Genomic DNA, 23266 nt, shown 5'->3' on the forward strand with positions numbered 1-23266 from the left:
TTCTTACCAAGCATTGCAGCCTCCTCCTTTGTTTGCTCTTCACATCCCTTCCCAGCCTTCCCCCTCCCCCCCAATCCCAATTCTTCTCCTCCCCACCAGCCCCCCCACCAACGTTGTAAAGCTCGTTTTGGACCTGACAACTTGTACTTCTCATTGTTGCAACAGGTCCACCTGTATCCTTAAACGACTTGTTTTTCCCCATCTCCTCCACAAGCTATACTGACATCAAATATAGTGAAAGCATGGGTTTTACTGGGGGGGGGAGGGACATACAAAGCAACAAAGAAATGATCTTATAAATGCGCTAGAAACACATGCATGAAAGAAAAAAACATTAAAATACATATCTAAGGGTTCATTTTCCTAACATCAGATTATATGACCTTTTCTGCTTGACTCATACATATACGAGATATTGCAAATAAGGGAAACCATGGGGCCTATGTTTCTTTGGGCCTGGCTTACTTCACTTAATATAATTTTTTCCAAGTTTTTCCATTTCCGAACAAATGTGGAAATGTCATTCTTTCTGATGGAGCCATAGAATTCCATTGTGTACATATACCACATTTTCTTGATCCATTCATCTACTGAGGGGCATCTGGGTTGGTTCCATATCTTAGCTATGGTAAATAATGCTGCAATAAACATAGTTGTGCTGGTAGCTTTAGTGTGGTCTTGTTTTTAAACATTTGGGTAAATGCCCAAAAGTGGAATTGCTGGGTCATAGCGGAGCTCTATGTGAAGTCTTTGGAGGAACCTCCATACTGCTTTCCACAGTGGTTGAACAAGTTTACATTCCCACCAACAATGAAGTAAGGTTCGCTTCTGTCCACATCCCCTCCAGCATCTGTTGTTGTTAGAGTTCTTGATTTTTGCCATTCTAACTGTAATGAGATGGTATCTCAATGTCGTTTTGATTTGCATTTCTTTTATGGCTAGGGATATTGAGCAGTTCTTCATGGGTCTATTGGCCATCCTTCTTTCTTCTACAAAGAAGTTTCTCTTTAAGTCTTTCGCCCACTTGTTTATTGGGCAGTTGTTTCTTTGAGGATTTGTTGTTGGGGGATTTAATTTTTTGAGTTCCAAGTATATTTTACATATGAGACCCTTTTCCATTGTATGGCTAGTAAAGACCTTCTCCCAATCCGTGGGGTTACTATTGATCTTGCTAGCTATGTCCTTTGCCATGCAGAAGCTCTGCAACTTTATGCACTCCCATTTGTCCAACCTTTCTTTGATTTGTTGTGTTTCCGGGTCTCTATTCAGAAAATTTCGGCCTGAGCCAAGGAGACCCAGGGTTTCTCCTATTCCATTCTGTAATGTTTTCAGAGTGTCTGCTTTGACTTCGAGGTCTTTGATCCATTTGTAGTTGATTCCGCTCCAGGGTGATATATAAGGATCTAGCTTTAGTTTTCTACAAGTAGGAAACCAATTTTGCCAGCACCATTTACTAAAGAGGCTGTCTTTCTTCCATTCTATTGTTTTAGCACCTTTATCAAAGATTAGATGGCTATAGGTCTGTAGGTTCATTTCTGGGTTTTCAATTCTATTCCATTGGTCCTGAGTTCTGTTATTATGCCAATACCAAGCTGCTTTGATTACTATGGCTTTATAGTAGAGTTTGAAATTTGGTATTGATATTCCTCCAGCAGTGTTCTTTCAGATGAGGGTGTTTTTGCTATTCGGGGTCTTTTATTGTTCCATATGAATTTTTGGATTGCCTCTTCTATTTTCTTGAAAAATGCGGTTGGAATTTTGATAGGTATCACGTTGAATTTGTAGATAGCCTTGGGAAGTATTGCCATTTTCACGATGTTAATCTTTCCAATCTAGGAGCATGGGAGGTTTTGCCATTTTTTAAGTTCTGTTTTGATTTCCTTTTTCAAGATTTTAAAGTTTTCATCATAGAGGTCCTTCACTTCTTTGGTTAAGATAATTCCAAGGTATTTTATTTTTTGTGGGGCTATTACAAATGGATTTGCTTTCCTAATTTCAGCCACACTTTTCACATTGTTGGCATACAGAAAAGTCATTGATTTTTGGTGGTTAATTTATACCCTGCTACTTTGCCCAAGTTTTGAATCAACTTGAGTAATTTTGGAATGGAGTCTATGGGATTCTTTAATTACAAGATCATGTCCTCTGCAAAGAGGGAGAGTTTTATTTCTTCTTTCCCTATTTGGATTCCCTTTATGTTTGCATCTTGTCTTATTGCTGTAGCTAGGCATTCTAATACTAGATTGAAGAGAAGTGGAGAGAGTGACATCCTTGTCTTGTTCCTGAGTTAAGAGGAAATGGCTTTAGTTTTTCACCATTAAGTATAATGCTGGCTGTAGGTTTGTCATATGCAGCTTTTATTGTATTGAGGAACGTTCCATGGATTCCTAATTTTTCCCAAACCTTCATCGTAAAAGGGTGTTGGATCTTGTCGAATGCTTTTTCTGCATCTGTTGAGATCACTATATGGTTCTTATCCTTGCTCCTGTTTATGTGATGAATAATATTAATTGATATGTGTATATTGAACCAGCTTTGCATCCCTGAAATGAATCCTGTTTGATCATGGTGTATGATGTTTTGGATGAATTGTTGAAGTTGGTTGGCCAAATTTTGTTGAGAAGTTTTGCATCAATGTTCATCAAAGAAATGGGTGTATAGTTCTCTTTCTTTGATGAGTCCCTGCCTGGTTTTGGGATGCGGGTTTTGATGGCTTCATAAAATGTGTTCGGTAGTGAACTTTCTCTTTCAATTTCATTGTAGTGTTGGAGGAGTATTGGTGTGAGCTCTGCTTTGAAGGCCTTGTAGAATTCCTTTGTAAAACCATCTGGTCCTGGACTTTTCTTAGCTGGAAGGTCTCTTATTGCTGTTCCTATTTCAATGCTTAATATGGGCCTTTTAAGCTTGTTTAACTCATCTTGATTCAGTTTTGGCATGTCAATATTTGCTAGGAAAATGTCTATTTCTGTCAAGTTTTCAAACTTATTAGCATAAAGTTTTGAGACGTATTCCCTTATAATGTTTTGAATCTTGGTTGTTTCCGTGGTGATATTTCCCTTCTCTTCTCTGAGTTTATTTAATTGGGTGTGTTCTCTTCTTTTTCTGATAAGATTTGCTAAGGGTCTGTCAATTTTGTTAAGTTTTTCGAAGAACCAACTCTTTGTTTTGTTGATTCTTTCTATAGATTTTTTGGACTCTAATTCATTTAATTCTGATTTAATTTTGATTATTTCTTTCCGTCTACTGGATTGGGGTTTATCTTGCTGCTCTTTTTCAAGGAGGTTTTGATGTGTCATTAAATTGTTGGTTTTATATCTACCCAATTTGTTGATGTAGGAGCTCAGAGCTATAAACTTGCCTCTGAGCACTGCTTTTGCTGTGTCCCAGAGGAGCTGGTAATTTGTGTGTTCATTTTTGTTGAATAGCATGAACATTTGAATTTCTTTGCTAATCTCTTCCATGACCCACTCAGGATTCAGCAATGTGTTGTTCAGCCTCCATGTGATACCATACTTTCTTTGTTGGGTTTTGGTGTTGAGTTCTAATTTTATTCCCTTGTGGTCAGAGAATGCATGGTATAACTTCAATGTTTCTGAAATTAGACAAGTTTGCTTTGGGGCCTAAAATGTGGTCTATTTTAGAAAATGTTCCATGTGCTGCTGAGAAAATCGTGTATTCTGATGCTGCTGGGTGTAATGTTCGGTAGATATCTGTTAAATCTAGTTGATCTATGCACCTGTTTAGATCTGCAGTTTCTCTGTTGAGTTTTTCCCGAGTTGATGTATCTAGTGGGGAGAGTGGCGTGTTAAAATCCCCAACAATTAATGTCTTTGGATTTATATGGGATTTGAGGGGAAGTAGTGTTTCTTGGATAAATTTGCGTGCTCCATTGTTTGGTGAGTAGATATTTAGAATTGTAATATCCTCCTTAATGAGAGATCCCTTAATTAGTATGTAGTGACCTTCTTTATCTCTTCTCACGAATTTTAATTTGAAGTCTATTTTATTTTATATTAGGTTTGCAACTCCCGCCTCTTTATGGGAACCGTTGGCTTGGTAGATTTTGTTCCAACCTTTAACATTGAAAATGTGTTTGTTTTTACGGGCAAGATATGACTCCTGAAGGCAGCAAATAGAAGGGTCTTGTTTTTTAATCCAACTTGACAGTCTATGTTGCTTAATTGTAGAGTTCAGTCTGTTAACGTTAAGAGAAAGGACTGAGAGGTATTTGGGAGTTCCTGCCATGTTATCCACCTTTTTGGGGGCTGTGAAAACTGGGTTTTTCCTATGGTTCTTGGATTCTCAGTTTGGGTGCAGTTTCTTGGCCTTTACTGTGGTCTTGTTGGTTTTCTATGTGTAGGGCATCTTTAAGAATCTTTTGTAGGGCTGGTTTGGTGGAGATGTATTGTTTCAATTTTTCTTTGCTATGGAAGTTTTTTATTTGGCCTTCAGTAATGAAGGAGAGTTTAGCTGGGTACAGTATTCTTGGTTGATGGTTGTTTGTTTTTAGGGCATGGCATATATCATTCCAGGCTCTTCTTGCTTTGATTGTCTCTGCTGAAAAATCTGAGGAGATTCTAACTGGTTTCCCTTTATAGGTGATTAATCTTTTCTCCTTGATAGCTTTAAGGATCTTTTCCTTGGTCTGAGTTGATCCTGTGTGGATTATAATGTGACGGTGGGATGTCCTATTCTGGTACGGTGGGTTTGGAGTTCTATAAGCTTCTTGTATCTGAATAGGCCTATCTTTTTGCATGTTTGGGAAGTTCTCTGCTAGGATCCTGTTAAACAAATTTCCTAGATCATTAACTTCTGTTTCTAGGTGCTCCTCTACACCCATTATCCTTAGATTAGGCCTTCTGATGGTGTCTTCCACGTGTTGGATAGATCTATCATATTTCTTGGACTTGTCTTGGATGGTTGTCTGTTCTTTCTCTATAATATGTAGGCTGTCTTCAATCCCTGAGATTTGATCTTCTGCATGGTCTAACCTGCTGTCAAGACTTTCTACTTTGTTTTTTTTTATCTCTTTGAGAAAGCAATTTTCTAAAGTGAAGAAACAGAAGCATTGTGGTGTTGCTGTACATATAGGACAAAACCTGCAGTTTTTAGAAACTACCATCAAAACATGCATGGGAAAGTAGAAATAGAAGAATAATATCATTATTTGTTAAGGTAGAAACAAGCAAGAACCAAATGACCTTTAGAAATAGTATTTAGAAGGTGCTGAAATGATACATTTTAGTTGATATCACCTAAAGTAAAGCAGGATCCACCAATTCTTCATTGCCTGGTTTACCACCAATTGTAGCCTTTTTGACTATGTCCTTGAGTTTTGTCTTTTTCATTGTGATAGGGAAAAGACTGGCCATTTCCTTTTCATGACCTCAGAACTCTCAAATCAACTTGTGCTTCAGCCAACTGAAACATAAAACAACCTGACAATGTGTACATTATGGTCATTATTCTTTTATTTAATGAATTTCATGGCAACTGTGCTATTTTAAGATGTGTGCCTTGTTTCAATTTTCTGTATTTTCCATGATTATCCTAGCAGATATTACACCTTTACTTGGATTATTTTTGCTATGCACACGTAACACCCCATTATTCTCTTCCACTTTTTGTATAGAAATAAAATCAGAGGAGAAAAATTTACACTTATGTTATCGCATTTATCAGAGCAAAAAAGTAAAAATAAGCTTGAGTAGTATGGTTTAGAATCCTAAAGTGTGTGTGGAGACAGAAAATCGGAATACTGGTCTTTTCATGAAACCTGCCAACCAACTGTGACATAGAACAATTGGGCCTCAACTTTTAAGTACTCTGGATGATACTTGAAATCCTCAAATTCTCTATTGTGGCTGGAATAGAAGGGAAAAAAGAAAAACTCTTTCTTCAATTCTGGCAACATATAAATGACAATAGCTGGATGAAATTTGGCAAGCATATATTATTATTATTATATTTCACACTGCATACATGTCATTCTTCTTGCCAATAAAGACCTAATTTACTTCAAGAACTAATACATTCCTTCAAGAACTAATATATTCCTTTTTTCAACTATGCATCCATCGAGGTATGCTCTCAATACCTACATATCACTTTATTGCTCATTATAATTTTTATCTTGGAATTATATCATTGAATGTGTATTGATCAGTACTCTGTTATACTAAATCATTTTTTTTCATATGAAATGATGTGAACGTTCTTTAGAGTTATTAATGCAGATCATTGTCTGAAGTGCCTTATTCTGAAGTAATATTAAAATGTAATAATAATGAAAAATAATATCACATATTGATGTGTAAAAAATATATGGCATTCTTTGTATAGTTTCATGAAACTCTAGGACCACATCTAAAATTTTGAGCCTAAATTTTTTGACTAGAATATGTATATTCTTCATCAAGAAGAGAAAAATGTTACAGATTGAAAAGTAGCCAATAAAATCTGTAACCCTATTGGGAATGTGTACTCCTAGGTAGGAGAAGTTGTCAGTTTGAAGACATCATTCTGTCTATATCTTTCTTTCTTCCCATGATTGATTGAGAAATTGCAAGAATTATATTAGTGTTAATTGCAGAGAATTTTCATCAAAAACATTGAGTGTATTTTGAATTTGTAGAAGTTAAAATGTTATGAATGGAACTCTATTTCATTTTGCAGAAACCTTCTTAATTATAATGCTTCAAGGAAGTAACTAAACCCTTTACAAAGGAGAAATATGAATATCTTGTTTTGTAATATGACAACAAACATCCCAGGTATTTCTAGGACCAAACATTTTTGAAATTCCTCTAAGGTGAATTTAGAAAAATCTGTCAATTAGTTAATGTTTCAATTGGACAATTGCAGCACCATTCAGAGAGTGATGGCAAAAGAAATGACTGCATGATTTGGAAGCCCACAGTTCTTCTGTAGAATGTTTGCTTACTATATGTAATAGCAAAACATAATAAAGTTTATTGACAAGTCATCAAAATAAATCTTAGAATGATCTTTGTTTCTATCTCCTCAACTTCTCTTTTTTAAACTAAATACACGTGGAAGAGGAAATAAATGCACCACGGGAATACATGGACCGAACTGCTTCTAATTAAAATGGAATTAAAATGACAATCGTCAAAATGATAACGAGGACTGAATAAGCCAGCAGTAGGTTAGGTGGAAAAAAATAACAAAACTGATAAACCTTTAGCAAATCTGAAACAGAGGGAGTCGAGAGAAAAGGGACAGAGAGAGAGAATGTACCCAAATGAGTGAAACCAGAGATGAGATATATAACCTCATGACAGAGTCAAGATACAGAAGAGGATAAGAGAATATTGTGAAAAGCTAGTAAATAAAGCCCTACATAAAATGAATTTACAGGTCATTTCTGAAAGTCCTTCAAAGGAAAACCCACTATAATCTTAAAATCTTCCATGAAGCAGACAGTGAACTTACACAATGAACTTGCTGTATCATGCCAGTATACTGCTTAACCAAAAACCTCATTTGGATTCGTGAATGAAAGCACTGTAGAAACATTTCTTGCTTGAAATTCAGTGCAAATTTTCTCAACAAATTTCTATAGAACTGACATGAAGAACTAATAAAAATAACCCACAAACTCTGACCAAAGGGGAATCATACCAGAGGGGAAAGTTGCTTCAACATATGCAAGTCAACCCATGTAATTCAGTACATCAGTAGGAAGAAGCACACGAATCACAGGATCATGAATATAGCTGTCAAAAGGCATTTGATAAGATCCCATGAAACCTTATTATGACAATTATGGAGACAAAAGAAACCTATGCAATATTCCTCGATATAATAAAGACTCTCTATGACAATCTGACTATTCCCTTATACTTAATGGTGAAAGGAAAATACATTTCCACAATTAGGAATGAGAGAATGAATCTCTGCTCCCTAAAGCTTTTCAGTACACAATAGGAATTCCTAACTGAACTAATACTGGTTTAATTTGGGGAGAGGAAGGGAAAAAACGAATATTTAAATAGAGATACAAGTAAACCCATTGCAACAATGAGATGTATAAGACACTATGTTCGAAAAGGAACTTCACAACTTTGCGTGGGGGTGGGGGGAATGGGAGGATAGGGATGTTAAGGGGAAACAAAGGAGGATTCAACAATGCTTGATAAGAAATGTACTCATTAGCTTGCTCATGTAATTGTAACACCGCTCTATGATATTTTCACTATATATACATATTTATTTGTTTATATATGAATATATATATATATATATATATATATATATATATCAAAGGAAAAAATATGGGACCCAAATAGGGAAAGAAGAAATGAATCTCTACTTCTTTGCAGATAAATTGATTCTCTATTGAAAGACTTATAGAGTACAATCACAATCCTTTGGCTGTTCTAATCTTTTGGCAAAGTAACAGAGTTTACAATGAACTCACATAAATCATTTCAGTATGCCCAATATGAGAAGAATGAAACTTAAACCACAAAAAACTTCTTTTGTCATAGCCTCCAAAAGAAAATACCTACGACTTCACGTAAGCAGGGAAGTGAAGGACCTCTGTGATGTACACATTAATCATCTGAAAATAGAAATTCAAGCATATTTAATAAAGTGAGAAAACCACACACGCTCCTGTATTTGAAGTATTGACATTGAGAAATTTGGGAAATTCTCAAAAGCTACTACCTCCAAATTCAAAGCAGTACTGATCAACATCCCTAAAACATAATTTAATGGAAGAGAAGAAGTAATCAAAAAAGTCACAGAAAAATGTAGACGAATGAGAAAGCAACCCTCAGCAGGAAATTCATAGCAAGAATATCAATACTCCACTGCAAACTCTATTATTAAACACACAGAAAACCTCAAAATACACACAAACTCACTCACATACATATAATACAGATATATGCAAACATATGCACATATATACACAGATGTGTGTCCACAGACATATACATACATACATATATAAAATTAGAATTGGCACATAAACAGGCCTAAACACAAATGGAATAACATTAAAGACACAGAAATCATCCCAGAGATTTATGGCCACCTAAATTTTGATAAAGGTGCCAAAAGCATCAGATAGAGGAAAGGGAAACTCTTCTCAATATGGTGAAGATAAAAATAGCTATACATGTATGAATAATTTAAAGTAGAACTTTATATTTCAACTTAAGTTGGAGCCAAGTCTAAATGAAACAAAGCCCTCAAAGTAGGTTTATGTATCATGAAATATGATAGTATGGATTAGGGGATGACTTATTGAACTGCGTAATCAGGTAAAAATTTACTACATAACAATCCAGTCACAACGAATCAAAGGAGGGCTGAATATAAGGGATTGTGTTCAACTGGAGAATTTTGCATGGCAATGTTCAGAGGTAGCTAGAGGAATATGCGTAATAAACCCACCATTTGGGAGACAATCTATTGAACTCTAACTATACAACATGAAATGGTGACAGAGCTCCCAAAATTAAATTTCCTCAATAACAAATTCACAAATCCTCAGAGAGAAAACTGCCTGATAATTAAGTGGGATAAAGACACAAGAGATACTTCTCTGAAGAGGAAATAACAATGAACAATACACACATGAAGAAATGTTCAACCTCTATAGCAATAAAAGAAATTAAAACAAACAACATTGAGATTCCACCTCATCCCAATTGGAATGGCTATAATCAAGAATTTTAATAACAACAAATGCTGGAAGGGTTGTGGCAAAAGGAAATTCTACTATACTGTTGGTGAGAGTATAAACTTGTCTAAACACTTTTGAAAGCAGTATGTAGGATCCTAAAACTCTGAATAGAGTTGCCCTATGACCCAGCACATGATCACAAACAAGACTATACTAATCCTATCAGAACAACTTTGTTTAAAGCAGCATTATTTACCATAGATAAGAAATGAAATCAACACAGATCCCCCTCAGTAGATGAATGGATCAGGAAAATGTGGCACACACACACACACACACACACACACACACACACACACACACGCACAATGGAATTCTATGCCTCCATCAGAAAACATTTGTTAGGAAATGGAAAGGCAAGGGAAAAATTATATTCAGTGAAGTAAGCCAGGCCCAAAGAAACATAGGTCCCATAGTTTCCTTTATTTGCAATAAATAGTACATGTTTTGGACAAGCAAAAAAGTTCAAAACTATGTACATTTGACAAGATAAAATGATGCTAAGTGAAATAAACTCCAAGATAGGGACACAAGTGGTTTTTTTCTTACTTACTAGTGTTTCTAACACATTTATAAGGTACCATGTGATTATTTTGGTTGCTTTTTATGTTCCTGCCAACATTATTATCCATGTTTTCACTGTATTTGATGTTGATGCCCTGCATCTTCTCTAATTTGGGGAGGGAAAGGAAAAAAAAAAAGATAATGATTAAAGAGGGATACAAGTTGGCCCATTGTATGAATGAGATATACAAGAATGTTGAAAAACAATTTTTACAATTTAGGATGGAGGGGGAGGGGTATAGTTGTGGATGTGGGAGGAAGGAATGGAGGGGAAAAACAAAGGAAGAGGGAACAATGCTTGATAGGAAATGTATTCATTATCTTTCTCATGTAACTGAAACCCCTCTGTACAGTATTTTTGAAATAAAAATTGTTAAAAAAATTCATTAAGAAACAACCACCCCATTTATAAGTTGTCTAAATTATCCAAGAGATTCTTATGGGTATGAAATAAAAATGACCAATAGATGCATGCGGAAATATTTAATATCTCTGGCCAAAATCGAATTGCAAATAACTACAATGTATATCAAAAGTATTCATTAGCATGAATACTGTAAAATACTGTACGAAAGACTGACAGTTACATGAGTAAGGTAATTAGTACATTTTTATCAAGTATCACTTCCTCCTCCTTTGTTTTTCTCCTACCACTGCTTCCTTCCCCACCTCCCCATCTATTCCCCACGCTGAAGCTGTAAAGTTCATTTTCAACATAGGGCCTTCAACATCTCCTTGTTACGTTGGTTCAACCTGTATACCAATTTAAGCATTCTGTTTTTTTTCTTTCCCCTCCCCAAATTAGAAATATATATCTACAACAGACAGGACACTTGAATCAATACAGTGAAAACAAGGGTTATATTGTGTGTGTGGGGGGGGGGGGGACATACCAAAGAAACAAAAAAGCGCATACTACATTTTAAATACATTAAAAACAATAGCACGTGTTCCTATCTTCAGGTTCATTTCTCTTAACACCATCATATATCTCTATCTATTTATATATGTATATATATCATATATATATATATATATATGTGTGTGTGTGTTTGTGTGTATATGTATTTCTCTCTATTTCTATACATATTTATTTAGCTTCTGTCCTTTTTGCTTGCCCTTAATTTATACTAGTTATTCCAAATAAAGGAAACCATGTGACCAATGTTTCTTTGGGCCTGACTTACTTCACTTAATATAATTTTTTCCAAGTCTTTCTGTTTCCTACCTAATGGGATGGTCATTCTTTCTGAAGAAGGCATAAAATTTATATATAGAGAGAGATATACATATATGTACATATATGTATAATATACATATGTATATATATGTATATTACATATGTATATATGCCACATTTTCTTGATCCATTCATTTAATGATTGACATCTGGCTTAGTTTCCTATTCTTAGCTATGGTAAATAATTCTATGACAAACATAGTTGTGTGGTAGGTATAGTATGCTCTTATTTGTGATCATTTGGGTAAATTCTCAAAAGTGGGATTGATGGGTCATAGGGGAACTCTATGTGCAGTCTTTAATTTTTTTAAATTTTTGATTGTAAAGATACTATACAGAGGGTTACAGTTACATGAGAAAGGTAATGAGTACACTAACTATTGAGCATTGTTACCCCCTCCATTGTTTTCCCCCTACCAACCCTTCCCTCCCTACCTTCCCCGAGGATCGTTTTTTTTTTTATTAATTGTGATTAAGTGATTACATAATTTCCCAAATTTCACAGTATTGTGGAATAATGATGCTCATTTAAAGTCACAAGTTCATTCTAACTTTCCTGGAACAAATTGTCTAATACAGTCTATAACATATAATGGTGTATACATATACACGATACATGTGATCAGCAGCATGGGGATATTTAGTAGTTGTTATACAAGTTGTGCATTTCTTCACGTGTATATTGGCTTTCTAATTTCTCCTTCAGTGAAGTTTCACTTCAAGTATTTGGCCTTCTTCTTGACCAGGCAGTTGTTTTTTAGTTCTTTTTTTTTTTTTTTTTTTTTTAATTTTTATTGTGAAAATACCGTACAGAGGGGTTACAATTACATGGGCAAGGTAATGAGTACATTTCTTTTTTTTTTTTGGTCGGTTGTGGGGCTTGAACTCTGGGCCTGGGCGCTGTCCCTCAGCTTTTCAGCTCAAGGCGAGCGCTCTACCACTTGAGCTACAGCCCTACTTCCGGTTTTCTGGTGATTTATTGGAGATAGGCATCTCACGGTCTCTCCTGCCCGGGCTGGCTTTGAACCGCAATCCTCAGATCTCAGCCTTCTGAGTAGCTACGATTACAGGCGTGAGCCACCAGCGCCCGGCTATGCGTACATTTCTTATGAAGCATTGTTGCCTCCTCCATTATTTCCCCTGAACATCCCTTCCCATCTGCCCCCCAATCACAACTCCCCCACCCCCACCCTACCAAAATTATAAAGTTCGTTTTCAACATAAATAATTCTCATTGTTTCAATGTGTCCACCTGTATCCCTATTGAAACAGATTCTTTTTTCCCTTGCTCTAGACAAATTACACCAACAACAAATACAGTGAAAGCAAGGGTTATACCATGGGAGAGGGACATACAAAGCAACAAGGAAATAATGTTATATATATATTAGAAACAATCTCAAGAAAGAAAAAAATTGAATATTTATCTTGGGTTCATTTCACCTAACATGAACTTATCTGAAATTTTCTGCTTTTCTCAGACATATACTAGTTATTGCAATTAAGGGAAACCATGGAACCTGTTTCTTTAAGCCTGGCTTACGTCACTTATTATAATTTTTTCCAAGTCTTTCCATTCCCTAACAAATGAGGCAATGTCATTCTTTCTGATGAAGGCATAGAATTCCTTTGTGTATATATACCACATTTTCTTGATCCATTCATCTATGGAGGGGCATCTAGGTTGGTTTCCAGTCTTAGCTATGGTAAATAATGCTGCAATAAACATAGTTGTGCTGGTGGATTTAGTATGGTTTTGTTTGTAATCATTATGGTAAATGACCAAAGTGGGATTGCTGAGTCATAGAGGAGCTGTATGTGAAGTCTTTTGAGCAGCCTCCACAATACTTTTGAAACAACTGCCAACTAAATAAGTAGACTAAAGACTTAAAGAGAAACTTCTCTGAAGAGCAAAGAAGGATGGCCAATAAACACATGAAGAAATGCTCAACATCTCTAGCCATAAAAGAAATGCAAATCAAAACAACATTGAGATACCACCTCACCCCAGTTAGAATGTCTATAAACAAGAACTCTAATAACAACAAATGCTGGAGGGTTGTGGACAGAAGGAAACCCAACTCTAGTTTTGATGGGGATGTAACTTTGTTCAACCTCTTTGAAAGGCAGTTGTTTCTTTGAGGACTTGTTGTTGGAGGATTGAGTTTTTTTAGTTCTAAGTATATTTTAGATCCGAGACCCTTGTCCATCAAATGGCTAGTAAAAATTTTCTCACAATCTGTGGGCTTTCTATTGATCTTGCTATCTATGTCCTTTGCCATGCAGAAGCTTTGTGACTTCAATCACCATGAATTTATATGCATGAAATCTGATAAGAAATATGAGGGTTTTTTTATGGCTGTAAGACACATTACTATATTGAACTGATTTACTTTTAATTTTGGTAAGATATTTAATCAACCCCAAACTCAAGTGAGCTGTTTTGAAAACAATGGCTGATAATCTTTCCTCACAGTTGATTTTTGTGAATGTATCCTTAGTTTGTCCTCTTCGATGCACCTTGTATTGAATTTAATATTTTTATATTAATGATGTCTCCTTTAAGATTTTAATCTATTGTCCTATCTGTTGATATCATCTGTTATCCTTGAATGTGGCTAGTAATATGCAAATGCCTTTTAAGGAAAAAAAGAATCAATGTTGATAATAATAATGTTTAGATATTCACTTACTCAGGTAGCAAATGAATCTTTCTTACCCTAAAAGATTGATAATATAGAGCAAAGGAACTTCCTTGCATTAACATCAAGTTTGACTGCAAATTTGAAACAACTTCCAGGAATAAAAGAATGCAAATGGAAACTACACTGAGATTCCTACTACCTCCCGTTAAAAAAAGAAATCATATCAGAAGCTGGCACATATGTGACCAATGTAAATGCTGCTATTCTGTTGTATTAATGTAGACTAGATTCAACCACCTTGCAAAGCATTTTGGAGGTTGCTCATATATTAAATACACAGCTCCTGTATCAATCAGCAATCTTATTCCTTTCCATTGAGCTGAAGGATTGCATACTAGTATACAATAAACATACCAACATGACTGTGAATATTGTTATAATTACTTAATATAGCTAATGAATGGAACAAACACTGGTAGATCAGTCCCCTTTGGCCTACTACATATAACCATTTCTTGAAATGTGTACATCCTGTAAATTCCATATAGCTATTAGAGGCCAAATGGGTCCAAGTAGATAATGGTAATTAGGAAGATGTTAAAAAGACTTGTAATTATAGCTCGAATTTGCCAGCTTTTTCCTTCTTATAAAAATTAATTATTTTGTCTGCCATTGGAATGAAATCTGGGCATTAGCACTGTCCTTCAATACTTCAGCTCAAGGCTAGCTCTCTACAAGGAATCAAACCCAGAGTCTCATGCATACTTCGCAAGAACACTAATATTTAGTCACTTTCCAGGCCTAAAAAATTTAGTCTTGACTCCAACCTATAATAATTGTACCAAATGATAAATCATGTTGTATACATTTTTTAGTTTGATTTCACAACCTAGTATCTGATCAGAACATTTCACCATACACACACACACACACACACACACACACACACACAAACACACACACACACTCACATTGTCCCACCAAAAATTCACACTGAAAGAATGAAGATATAAGCAGCATGTTACCATCCTCTTCTGCCTCAACAATGAAGCAGCAGGAACAACTTCAGTTTCTTTTTAAAAAAATATTGTAAAAATAGTGTACAGAGGGGTTACAATTACATGACTAAGGTAATGAGTGCATTTCCAATTAAGCATAATCACCTCCTCCTTTGTTTTTCCCTACAATCTCTTCCCACTCTACCTCCTCAACTCCCTCACACCCCAAATTGTAAAGGTGTTTTTCATTATAATATCTTATACATCTCATTGCTACAATATGTCAACCAGTATCCTGTTTCAGCATTTGTTACGTCCCTTAACTCCACAAATTAGAAAAATGTATATAAAAGACGCACGGTCCTGTCATAAAGGGTTGTAACTTGGGGGAAGAACATACAAGGGAAACAAATCATATAGGACAGTTTAGAATCATAAAAGCAATTCAAGAAACTAGAAACAACTTATGTCCCTATCTAGGGATTCATTTCATTTATCATCTTCTTGTATGGCCATATGTATATAGCTTTTGGACTTTTCTGCTCCTCCTCGATTTATACTATTTATTGTAAATAGGGGAAACCATGGGACCCATGTTTCTTAGGGCCTGGCATACTTCACTTAATATAATATTTTCCAGAAAAACAAATCGTTTAAATAGGGTTACAGGTGGATCCACTGCAACAATGAGATGGACAAGTCGTTATGTCGAAAATGAACTTTACAACTTGTGGGGGGGAAGGATTGGGTGGGGAAATAGGGAGAGGCTGGGAAGGGATGGGAAGGGGAAACAAAGGAGGAGGCTACAATACTTGATAAGAAATGTACTCATTCATCTACTGAGAGGCATCTGGACTGATTCCATATCTTAGCTATGGTAAATAATTCTGCAATAAACATAGTTGTGCTGGTAGCTTTAGTGTGGTCTTTTTTGTAAACATTTGGGTAAATGCCCAAAAGTGGGATTGCTGGGTCATAGGGGATCTCTATGTGAAGTCTTTTGAGGAACCTCCATACTGCTTCCAAAGTGGTTGAACAAGTTTACATTCCCACCAACAATGAAGTAAGGTTCCTTTCTGTGGTATATATACACAATGGAATTCTATGCCTCCATCAGAAAGAATGACATTGCCAGATTTGTTAGGAAATGGAAAGACTTGGAAAAAATTATATTAAGTGAAGTAAGCCAGGCCCAAAGAAACATAGGTCCCATGGTTTCCCTTATTTGCAATATCTAGGATATGTATGAGTCAAGTGGAAAAGGTCAGATAATGTGATGTTAGGAAAATGAACCCTTAGATATGTATTTTAATGTTTTTTTTTTCCTGTCATGCATTTGTTTCTAATGTATTTATAAGATTATCTCTTTGCAGCTTTGTATGTCCCTCCCCCACAGTATAACCCCTGCTTTCACTATATTTGATGTCAATATAAGTTGTAGAGGAGATGGGGAAAAAATAGTCGTTTAAGGATACAGGTGGACCTGTTGCAACAATGAGAAGTACAAGTTGTCATGTCGAAAATGAGCTTTACAATGTTGGTGCGGGGGGGGGGGGCGGGGAGAGGTTGGTAGGGAGTAGGGGGGAGAGGAGGGGAGGATTGGGGGGGCGGGGGGAAGCTGGGAAGGGATGTGAAGGGTAAACAAAGGAGGAGGCTGCAATGCTTGATAAGAAATGTAGGCATTAACCTGCACATGTAATTTTAACCCCTCTGTACAGTGTGTTCACAAAAAAGAAAAAGAAAAAAAGAAAAAGAAAAAAAGAAAAAAAAGAAATGTACTCATTATCTTGCTATTGTAATTGTAACCCCTCTCTACAGTATTTTCACAATAAAAAAATAAAAAAAATGGAAAAAAATAACTTTTTCCAATTTTTACCATTTCCTAAAAAATGGAGTGATGTCATTCTTTCTCATGGAGGCATTGAATTCATTTCTCAATGAAGGTTAGAAGGATAAATGTGGGGATAGTGAGGAATAGTGAATGTTGTGAATTAACAAGTTTTGTCATCGTGAATAAAAGTAATTGATTATAAAGTAATTTTCTTCAGAAAGGGAATATTAGATGAGAAAGATATTTCACTGTGTAGATAATAAATAGAGTGTAGAAACTGTGTCTAAACTTATAAACAACGGTTAAAAATGAAAAACACTGGGTTTTAATGTAATCTCACTTAAATGAATTCTGTGCACATGAAAGACGATTTTCCTACAACATTTTCAATATTTTGTGAGTGTAGTTATTAATTTTAGATCTACATGTCTGATAATATTCCTTTTCCTTCCTCCTTTATGTCTGTGTTTCCTCTACAGGAGGAAGCAACATAAAAATGAAGTGGAACATTTCAATGAACATTTTCTTTTCAGAGATGCTGTCAAATTTCTTCAATGTTGTTTAAATACCGGTGGATAATTTTTAAGTTACCAATATTATGGTATTTTATTAGAAAAGAGTAAGAACAGCTGAGCGCAAGTGGCTCTGGTCTGTAATCCTCAGGAAGGTGAGATCTGATGATAAGGTTCAAAGTCAGCATCGGCAGGAAAATCCATAAGATTTTTTTTTCTTCAAATGACCACCAGAAAACTGAAAATGGCAGTCTCTCAAGGGGCAGAGCGAAAGCCTGAAGCTAAAGTGTGCAGAGACAAAGCCCAACCTCACAGTACAAATTCCAAGACAGACAAAAAAAGCCAGAAGAGAAGCATTTGCAATATTTCTGTGTAATTTTGAAGGTCTAGGAAGCATAGTATTTGACAGAAGTGTTTTAAAATACTCACTGTCTTATTATGAGAGGACATTTTTGCAAGAATTGTATAATATATTTGGCAGAAGTGTTTCAAATTATCCACTGCCTTATGATGGCAGGACATTTTTGCAGGGATTGTATAGAGAGCTTTGCCAAAGTTCAGAATCTATCAATTCAAAATTTTCCTTCAAAAACATCTCAATCTCATTACGAAGGGGTTTCCATGTAAGGGAGAATGTGTGATATTGATATTAATGGCCGTTTCCTAAATATACTTTCATTCTTAACAATGTGTTATGTACTATCAAAACTTTCCATGAATGTGTTACTGACTTTAGATATTTACCAATGTACAAGGGAATCCTTGGGAATATTAACATGCCATCACTGAATTTGGAATTAATGCTCTCCTGAGAATGCAAAAGTTATAACACTGTTTTGTACTGTAATGACAGGGACATGAGTTACAGGGAATGGTCCAGGCAAATATAAAAGAATCAGCTTTTATCTGATCTTAGGGTGAATCAAGAATCTTGACTATTTTACAAAATGTATAATTGTGCCTAATTGGAAAACATTCAATCAAACAAATAAAGGAATGAAGGGCATACAAGCCATAAACGAGTCTATCAGGGACACCTTGGATTTAGACAAGTGCCCATTAGCATGCCTAGGTTGTTGGGTGAAGAAAGAAACCTGAGGAAAGGATTGTTTCCTAACTTCTAAATGTAAGTTGACCCCTCACAATAGTTACTTTTGTCTGGGAATAATATGTTCCATTTCACTTATTAATCATGTAGAATATAAGAAAAATATAAGAAAACTAAAATAATATGTGGTTCTTAATACAAATTTCCCAATAATTTCTGTGTTCCAAAAAGAAGAATGGGTAGGAAAATTTTACCGATTTTTTAAACCACCTAATTTTACAACGTATTTGTCAATGCACAAGATTCTAAATCATCTCAATATTTTTCATGTGTAGTGTAATCTGCAGAAGAAATCTGTGAATTCTCCCGATTTTCTGTGGCAGGGAAAAATAGATTCTTGCAGGAGTACAAACAGCTGACATTTATTAGTTTTGCGGGGCAATGTGCACTCTTTGAAGATACCATATTTTGTACAGAGAACCTGTGATTTATTAGACAAGAATTTGTTCTGAGATGAAGAATCTGTAAGTTATGATTTTAATTCAAGATCAGTTCATGAAACCATATATCATGAATATTCGTTTTCGACTTGTGTATAAATTGCCCCTCATATTTATGCCCCCCACCATTTTTTAGTTCATTTGGCATTCTTGGCCCACAACATTCCTATTTCTAAATGGAATAAACTTTCAAGTATATTTTAGGAAGATCTACCTTGCCAAAAATTATTTATTACTGGCTAGATTCCTATGTAATCAAAAGAGATGAAGTATTTGACTACAGATGAGGAAGTTTCAAATCGGAAAGTCTTGCTTACAATTAGGATAGTTGTGAAAATGTGAAGGTTGCTAATTTGGAGCATGTTTGAGCATCAGTATCTCTTGGTTTGTGATTTCAAATGACTATTTGGATTCCTACCAAAATATTTGAAAAAAATGATTGCAACATGAATTTGTCAATGTGGTCTTGAAACCTCATGACCTAGGGAAATCTGTCTGCTTTTAGGAATGTCAAGAAATCAGACGTGTGTGTACTATTGACTTAATTATCTACAGGTAAACTTATGAGACTTGAGAAGAGTGGATGAATCAATATTCTTTTTTCTAATGGAATTTTGTCAAGGTGATGTACAGAGGGATATGAACTACATATGTAAACAATGAATGAGTAGTTGTCTCATCATAGGTTTTTACCCATATTTCACTTTTACTGTTTTTTGCCTAAAATCTCTATCCTCTCCCACCAACTGTAATATTTATTCCCTACATATAGATTTGTTGGGATTGTTCTTGTATGGTTCGCCCTTTGTCCTTTGTCTCAGAATTTGTTGTTCCCTCCCTGTGCCTAATTCTCATTACCTTACATGAAATACAGTGTGTACCAAAATCAAATACAGTGACAACATTTTACAAAACATTGGAAAATAAAGGAAAAAGGCAAGTGAAGAGAAATACCTTCACATACTACATTTTAAAAAATCAAGAAAGAGAAACAAACTAATTTTTATTGCAGAGTTGCGTTTGTTTAGTCTAATATTTTTGGTCATATGTATATTACTATTATGCTATTTTGATACTATTCTAGGACTAAAATGGACTTATACCAGTTTTTAGAAATAAGAGAAACGATGGAGCTTATGTTTGTTTGGGTTTGGCGCCCTTTAATTCATGTTTAAGTTTTTCCATTTCCTTACAAATGGCACTATGTCATCATTTCTAATGGAAAATATAATTCCATTGTGTTTATACCCCACATTTTCTGATCCATTAATCTGCTCTCAGGCATCTGGGATGGTTACTGGTTTTCCCTATGGAATGCACATAACTTTGACATTCTAATGCACTGTGGTTGAATTTCAGTATTGACTTTATTGGCTTGATTTTATTGTCACAGACATTCAGCATTTCTTCCTATATCCTTTAGCCATTCTCAATTAGCCATCAGTGAAGTCTCTCTTTAAATTTTTAGAGTTTTTTTCATAGAGTGGGGTTATTGTTCAGGTTTTCCTTTTGCGGGGGTATTTCACTTGAATTTTGTTTATACTTCAGTTCTAAGTTCCTTTTCTCTTTCTTGGCTAGTGAAGATCTTCTCCCAATCTTTCCGCTTTTTATTTACCTACTTAGTTATGTCCTTTCGTATAAAGAATTGGTACTCGTTCAAGCAATATAGTGGGTCTAACGTTTCTTTGACTTGATACATTTGTGCATCTGTAATGAGAAAGTTTCAACCTGTTCTACGAGACCTAGTATATCTCTATTGCTTCCATTCTGGGTATTTGCTTTAACCTCCAGGTCTAATCCATTGAGAAAGTGTTTTGACACAGGGTGATTTATAATCTATCTTTAAGCTTCATAAGAATTTAATGAGTATTACAACACTATTTATTAAATATTGATTTTTCATTTTAAAGCATTTACACTGCTTCTTTTTAAACTTCCCTAATGAAGAGTCATATTTTTTTCTTTAGCAGTGGCATTTAAAATATAGGTGCCCTACTTTCTATTTTGTCTTAATTGGTATATGTCCAGTTTCATCCAAAGAGGAATGCAAGAGCTTAATTGCTATGTATATATGAACAAGATTAGGGTAAGAAAAATAAACTCCAAGAAACATGAAGTTTATCATGGTTGGTATTTTCTTTAAAAATACCATGAAAAATTATTTCTTTTTTGTTGGTTTTTGTCCTTTATTTTTCATAAGGTTTCTCCCTTCTTGTCACTATATTTGATTTTGGTAGACTGTGGACTGTATAAACTTTAATCTGAATAGGGCAAAGAAGAGGAATCAAAATTTAGAGATAGAGGACAAGGGGTGAACCAATGCCACAAAATTCCTCACAAGACATCATGTTGGAAATGGCTTTTACGGCAGGCGGGGGGGTGGTGTTGGTCGCGATTTTTGAATGAGAATAAAGTGTAAGGAAAATGAGGAAAAAGTAACATGTGAAAAGAAAACCATTCACTGCCTTGGATACATAATTATAATCACATTGTACATTACACTGACAATATGTTTAAAGAAAAAGAAGAGTATTGATACGTTTATTTTAATTTTCATGTTAACACATGGATTCGTATTTAGATTGGCTTTCAGTCTATACACAGACATGTGATGAACGATCTGTTCTCTTCAGCTCCCTACTTGAAAAGGCTCAGTTCCTCTGAGTCTGAAGGTTCTAAATTATCCTTCACAAATTAATGTTGACTTCATTCCTGCTAACAATTTCTGAAGGATAACCAGGAAATATTTGCAATTATATACTAGGTTCACAAATAAACCCATAATCAAAAACTCACCCATTTCAACACCAATAATAAATATGAGGCACAGTCTTACATGTTTAACTTCCTCATCTGTACCCAAAAGATTCAACTAAATTTATTACACAGGAGTCCTAACAACAATATTTACAAGGTGGATCTTCCTAAAATATGCTTCAAAAATTATTCCATTTTGCATCAAGAATATTTTGGACCACTATAAAGATTTGGGGGCATATATATGTGTGGCAATGACACACAAATTACATATGAAGATAGTCATTGAATATAGTCCCATAAAAGTGTGCTTGTTATACTCTACATATACAGTCCACTCTTTCTTGGAACATCATACACTGCCAAAAGATGCATATACTCTTGCCCTAAAATTATCACATTTGTAGCACACAATCATGCTATCGTCACAAATTGCAGTTTGGCTCCTCAAAAGAATAAGTTTTGAATGTCATTTTGTGTACACATACATTAACCTGGTTTTTTTCTGCCACATGTATTGGGAGGACCTCTCAGAATCCTTGTTTAGATGAGATTATATGTGGAAATGATTGAGATAGACGAGAAGCTTCTATAGAAAGAACTATACTTCAAAATGTTGGTTGAAAAATCCCTTTGAAATTTTAATGGCCATTCTATATGGAAATACATAACTGGTGTAAATTTGTATGAGAGGTCTAATATCATTACAGTTTTGTTATGTATTTATTAGGCTCTGAAATTATATCAATATATGAAATGGAAGATGTTATTCACAGGCAAACTTAAGGACAGTGAATAAAGAAGTATGATTTGTTCTCTATTGGGAAACAAATGTAGATTTCGATTTGATCATTAAAGTTTCTATATTCCAACCTTTCTATGTCTATATGTATAGTGACATGGTGAATTCCAGTAAGGACATAAACACCCAGATTTGCTTCTGGATTCAAGGAAAGGGTGAATCGGGATTGAATAGGTAGTAGAAATTAAAAGGAATTCATCTGGTTGAATGAGCATGAACAATATATTAATAAATGTAAGACGTAGTTGAAAAAATGAGAAATATTTTGACCTCATGGTTTGTTCATAGAATGATTCCTGAAAAGAAATAGAAAAAAATATATTATTTTACTTTCTGTGGAAAACACTGGAATATGTATTTCTGAATTCTGCACATGAACAAGAACTTCACCAGCAGTTCAAGCGATATTCAAAAACTAATAAGAGCATATCATCAGTTATTTAACAAAAATCATGCATACTTCCACTTCCATTTCTATTGAAATTTGTTCATTGTATGCAAACCACACTAATTACACTTGGACACTCTCTGCCTCAACACATTCAAACTTCACTAAATAATTGAAGTATGACCCTAGTCAATCTGTTATTTCAGCTCTTAAAAATTTACTCTAATATCACCCTTTCAGGCTTCGCCATGTCTTGGCAC

Source organism: Dipodomys spectabilis, unplaced genomic scaffold (genome assembly GCF_019054845.1).
Source record: "Dipodomys spectabilis isolate Male_0828 unplaced genomic scaffold, ASM1905484v1 ptg000377l, whole genome shotgun sequence".
NCBI lineage: Eukaryota > Metazoa > Chordata > Mammalia > Rodentia > Heteromyidae > Dipodomys > Dipodomys spectabilis.